Source organism: Herpailurus yagouaroundi, unplaced genomic scaffold (genome assembly GCF_014898765.1).
Source record: "Herpailurus yagouaroundi ecotype Mexico unplaced genomic scaffold, PumYag 67692, whole genome shotgun sequence".
Taxonomy (NCBI): domain Eukaryota; kingdom Metazoa; phylum Chordata; class Mammalia; order Carnivora; family Felidae; genus Herpailurus; species Herpailurus yagouaroundi.
The window spans coordinates 15,600-21,075 of NW_024420492.1; positions in this window are offsets into that span (position 1 = coordinate 15,600).

Consider the following 5,476-nt stretch of genomic DNA (forward strand, 5'->3'; position numbering starts at 1 on the left):
GCAGTGTAGGACGTGTCCTGTCTGTCGAGTGAGTGAGGAGCGTGGCGCGGAGAAGCCACTGCGTCCTGGCAAGTGCCATCAGCTTCCGCTGTCCCTCCCCTCTGCTCGCGGTGCCCTTCGTGCCCCAGACAGGCTTCACATGGCTCTGTTATCCCTCACGTTCCTGTCCCGTCCACATTCCTGGGAAGAGCTTGGCTCTGAAACAGCAGGGGCTGCGGGAGAGAGAGAGAGAGAGAGAGACTGTCACCACAGGGAGAGGGCAAGGGGAACTGGAGCAGGATGACTTGTCACCCATAGGAGTTCCTGCCATTCACCTGTCCCAGCTCTGCCTCCACACACGTGCTACTGCTCGCCCTTCTCCGTGCCGTCCCAGGTGTTATTCATTGTCCCGATGCCATGGATCCTTCATGAACTTCCTCAGCTTCGTCCCTGATGCGTCCCCACCACACTCTCTGCCCTCCGCACATTATGTCAACACCACTCAATCCTCGGTCCTGTGAAATGCTACGCCCCCTCGCCAGTCCCCCTCCCACAGCCCAAGGACACGTCTGCCTCCTCACCGGGGACACCGGTACCTCCCGTTCCAGCCATGCCGTCTCCGCGCACAGCCAGCTGCTTCCTGTTGAGCACAGAGGTGCTCAGGCTACGGCGTTCCTCTGACCCACACGCCTCCTTCAGTCTGTGCCTCTCCTGGACCTCTGGTTGTGATCTCAGTTGCCTTCTTCCCACAAGTCTCCCACAACCAAAGCCACGTTCCTGTTGTGCTGTGCCTTTCACGGCTCCCTTCTCCCAAAATGTACAAGATCGTGACACCAGATCTCACACCTAGTCCTACCTGGACAAGCGCACACTGTGTGAAACTCATCGCTATCCCGCACTGACCCCTTAATCCCAGCGGCAGCAGCTCTGATACAACTTTGTTTATTGCATAACCATAGCATCTGCACTCAAGGAACCTTTCGGCAAGAGAGACTGGATGTTAATTCACCAACTCTAATTTTCCTGATCCCCTGAGTGAGGGACAGTGTCCTTTCCCTGGCCTTTTGGAGAACTGTTCTGAGCTTTAACTTTTGTATTAGGGACCCTAAACATCCACTGACTGTATCAGTGTGTACATTATTTCAGCAAATGAGAAATCCTCCCCATAGACGAAGGACATGGGACCAACCCAAGATAGCTAACAGCTTGCGGTGGGTGGCGGGGGGCTACTGTGCATTTCTCAACACGTCTCCAGCAATGAGATTACTGTGCTCCTCACCCCACTTCGTAACTAAACTCACCAGGTTCTGAGTTGCCTGTTCTCACCTGTTGCCCAGACACATTCTGTACCTCCTCAACTAGACCCACAGCCTCCTCACCATGTTTGGCACGCTGCTCGCTCATGTGCGGCTGGGTCTCAAGAGATGATGAAGCACTAAGGTAATCATGAAGGAAAACGGTTCATGGTAGTGTGGGTAGCCAGAACAGGCGACGGATCAGCAACTTTTTAAAAGGCAGCCATAACTAAGGGAGTTAATCATTGATAACTAGTACAAATGGAGAAAGAAAAAGTGAATTTATTAGCCAATAGCAGCATCATTATCTCCAGCCAGTCACCCAGCAAAACCATTCATCCCCACTACAGCACTTGTGTGGTATCTCAGAACAAACTGTATGTATTTGCTGTCATTGCTACCCAACTCTACTTTCATCATTTTTCAAGCAGTGCCTATCTATGCAGGGGAGTGTGACTGCAAAAGGAAAGTCTTCGGGGACTTTGGTGAGCCGCACAGCAAGGTTGAGCAACTCTGGCACCAGATTTCAAACTACGAAAATCGTTACTGGCACTCATTCACTATTCACCAGTTTGTGCCTTGTTTCTTCTAGCTTCACAGGGTCTCTTTTCCCACTTGTCTCCCCGTCTTCTGCTTCCAACTCCGTACCCATGGTATGAATCAGGCCTGTCCGTTTCATGCAGGGTGTTCTGAATGGTAGTAATTCACGATAGCTGCAGTTTCGTTTGTGAAGGAAAGCTTTAATTAAAAGGGAGATTGAATATACATAATTAAACAAACATACAAAGGGAGAGAGTGTAGAGAAGAACAGAGAAGTGTTCATACATTTCATACATCGAATCCAGTGCTCACAACATCCAACCTCCTGGCTGGGGGAGCCCTGTGCTGAACAGCCTGGTTGGGGTCCAAATGAGTGAGGGTTCTGGGCAGAGAGTCCTCCCCTCAGGTGAGACTTCAGCTAACTATTCCCACCAGGGAGATACATGCCCTACCTGTGTGTGATCTCTGGTGCGTCATAAAGTTGGCCTAAGTGCAGTCCTGAGCCAACTGGGTTTTTTTCTGTTTCTCATTCCCGTCTCACAATCTTGGGAGCCTGGACATCGGTGTATTTCTTTCCCGTCTCTGATCCATTCCAGGGGGCCGGCCTGGTCTGCCTTGAGGAGTTGAGGCAAGTTAATCCCTCTTGGCATCAGGAACACAAAGGCTAATACTGATCCTGAGGCCAGATATGAAGCACAAGTCAACTAAGGCCCCCGTGACTGTGTATGTGCGGCCCTGGGTAGAAATGCACAAGTCACACAAGTTCTGTAGAGAACACAGGAGCACCGCCAGCAGATGCTGCCATTTATATGCTCAGCTTTGGGCCTGATGGCGAGGATCTCAAGCAGCGCTGTCCACGGGTTCTGAAAGCCTGGGAAGAAAATTAAGTCCCAACCTGACTCGGATTCCAAGGAAATGAACCTGCTTTGAAACATTCCAGTGACTTAGATGCTTTTTCTGACCGCCTGTGTTTAATCCTTTTCTCTCACACAAAAAGGATCAGAGAGGGGCTCCCGATTCCATCTGAAAGCACCACTAACATAATGGCCTGGACCCGATCTCCCATTTTCATTCCCACCATAACCTTCCTTCCAGACGAACTGCCCCGGAAAGAAGCTCCCTCGGAAAGCCTGCGGGGATGCTCCGGGAGTTACTTTATTCAGTGCCATCGCCTCGCTCCCGTGCTAGGCACTCCGCGGCAGGTCCACGAGAACTTCTTTTCTAAGGCAAGTCTCCTCCAAATGCAGCCCAGTCACACTTAGTGAAAAGGTACTGCCGATCTTCTCACACCCCAATCTTTCCCAGCTTTCCAGGCTTTGCTCTTCCCTTTCCCTCTCTGTGTGGATGTGGCCCCACTCCCGGGGGCGGGCAGATCCCTCAAGCCTTTTCCCGTTTCTTTTACCATTTCCCCAGCCACGGGTCAACTTTCACTTCCTTGGAATCCCGCAGCGCTCAGCTCAGGGCTCCCTCTTCCTAGCTAGTGATGGTCGCGAAAGTGCCTCAGTCTTTCGGCCAGACGCCCTGCATCACAGAGAGACCTGGTCCTGCGGACTCTACCGCCGGCTGCACGTCGTGCGCCTAGTAAGTAACCCGCTGCCCGGTGAAGGCTGACACTACAAGAACCGCGATGATTAGGAGACAGCGACACCTCGAAATACTGCGACCCTGAACGGTGGGATTCACGAACTCCGAACTCTCCGTGGAACGAATGCCCATTTTACCCGGGCAACTCTGGCAGAGACTGCAGGGGAGGCCAGATGAAAAGGGGGTTCCCGGCCTCCAGGGAGCATGCCGTAGCGGACAGGCGGGAGCCAGGACCGCAGGGGCCCCAAAGCCCAGCCTAGGGGCTCTGGTCGGTCACCTGTGGGGTCCAGGCCGAGCCGCGCCTCCATTTCCCGGTCAGGGACAACTACACACATGGATCCCGTCTCACAGGCTGAAACCTACCTCCCGAGGAAAACGTAATCGTCGTGGGGGACGCGCGGCCCAGAAAAGGGACGAGCCCTCTGAGGGCCGCCGATCGTGACCGGGACGGAAGCCCCGGGAAGGCCGGGGACCCCGCGCGCGCAGGGGCGGTCACCCTCGCCGGGAGGGGCTCCCGGGCACCGGGCGCCGCCGGGTGCGCAGCGCCTCCCGGAGCGGCGACGCGAGGCGGCGACAGCCGCTCGCCGAGCCGCGCACAGGCCCCTCTAGGCCGCGGCGGGCCGGGACACTCGGTAGCATTAACTCTTTCCCGCCGCCAGGGCTGCCCCGGGCGGAAGGCCGCCTCCTCTGCGCGAGGCCCGGGGCCGCGGCGCGGCTGCTCGGAGCCCCTCCCCCGGAAGCGCGTCACTCCGCTTCCGGCCGGAGCGCGGGGTGGAATGGGCGGCAGGCGGCGACGGGGACCTGAGGGCGTGTGCTGAGGTCTGGCCTGTGCCTCGCGGGGCCCGCCTCTGAGCGGCGCGGGGCGGAGGGCGGCGACCTGCAGGTGAGCCCGGGGCGGGGGGAGCGTCGGTCCCGGAGCTCCCGAGGGACACCGGTCGCTGCGCGCCGGGCGGGGGCGAGACAGCCATTGTCCGAGGGCGGCGGCACTTTGCGGGCCCGGCGGCGGGAGCCTGACAGCCGGACCGTCTTGGGGAACTCCGCCGTCAGGCTCTAAAGGCCACGTCGCTGTCCCCCCTTGCGCAGACGGTGCCGGGGCCGCGCTGGGACCCCGTCGGTCACCGGGGCGGGCCTTGTGGTCGCGGGCTTTCCGGCCTGGCGTCCAGAAGCGGGGCGGGCGCGCAGCCGGCTTTCCCGCCTCGGGGCCGTGTCACCGGGCGCCGGGCGCCGGGCACCCGGGCGGTGCAGCCTCGGAGACGGCTGCTTCTGCGGGTGCCGAGCTTGGGCAGCGTCCTCGTGCCTGCTGAGCATGCTGGGCAGCCGGGAGCCGGCCACGGGGGAGTACCGTGGCTTCCGGGACGAATTTGGGTGCCGTTCCCGCGGGATCGCTCAGGGAAAGCGAGGCTCCCGAGACTGTGCTCAGCCTCGCCCGGAGGTCTCAGTGACCGTGGAAGAAAGGGCAGGTGGGCTGAAGGGTCACCCTCATCACCCCCAACTCCCCTCCTCTCCTCTTTTACGACTTTGCCTTTGGAGAGACATTTTGTAAGCAGAGGTCCTCTGTTACTGTTCTGGGTGAAGTAGGGAGAGATTTAAAAATGCAGGAACGAATCGCGTGCACGGTGCCCTTTTACAGTTCTTGCAAAGAGGTGCCGAAGGAGAGTGTTGAGCATCTAGTTGCTTAATTGGGGGATGCTAAGGCTCCTTTTTCCGTAATTACCTTCCTTCTCTGGTGTCGCTTCTCTGTCCCAGGCCTCCTGCCAGTAGGCATACCGTGGAATTGAGAAGGTGGAATGTTCCACGCACTGTGGGCTTCCATCTTCACGACAGCATGAAGGGTCAGAGAGGTTGTACCCCCTTACGGTAGACAGGAGACCGGGATGACACGTTAAGATTGAAGAGAAACTCAGAATGTTCTCCGGATGGCCCCTTGGCATGGGGAAGGTGGGGTAGGAAGCACGAGAGTGAAATCTTTGGACAAGCTCCTCGCAGCCAGAAGCTGTAAGTGTTCTCACTGTCCAACCTTTCCTGAATTGTGACCATTTTTAGGAGGGCCAAGCCCTCAGTGGACGTTTGTCTCTCAA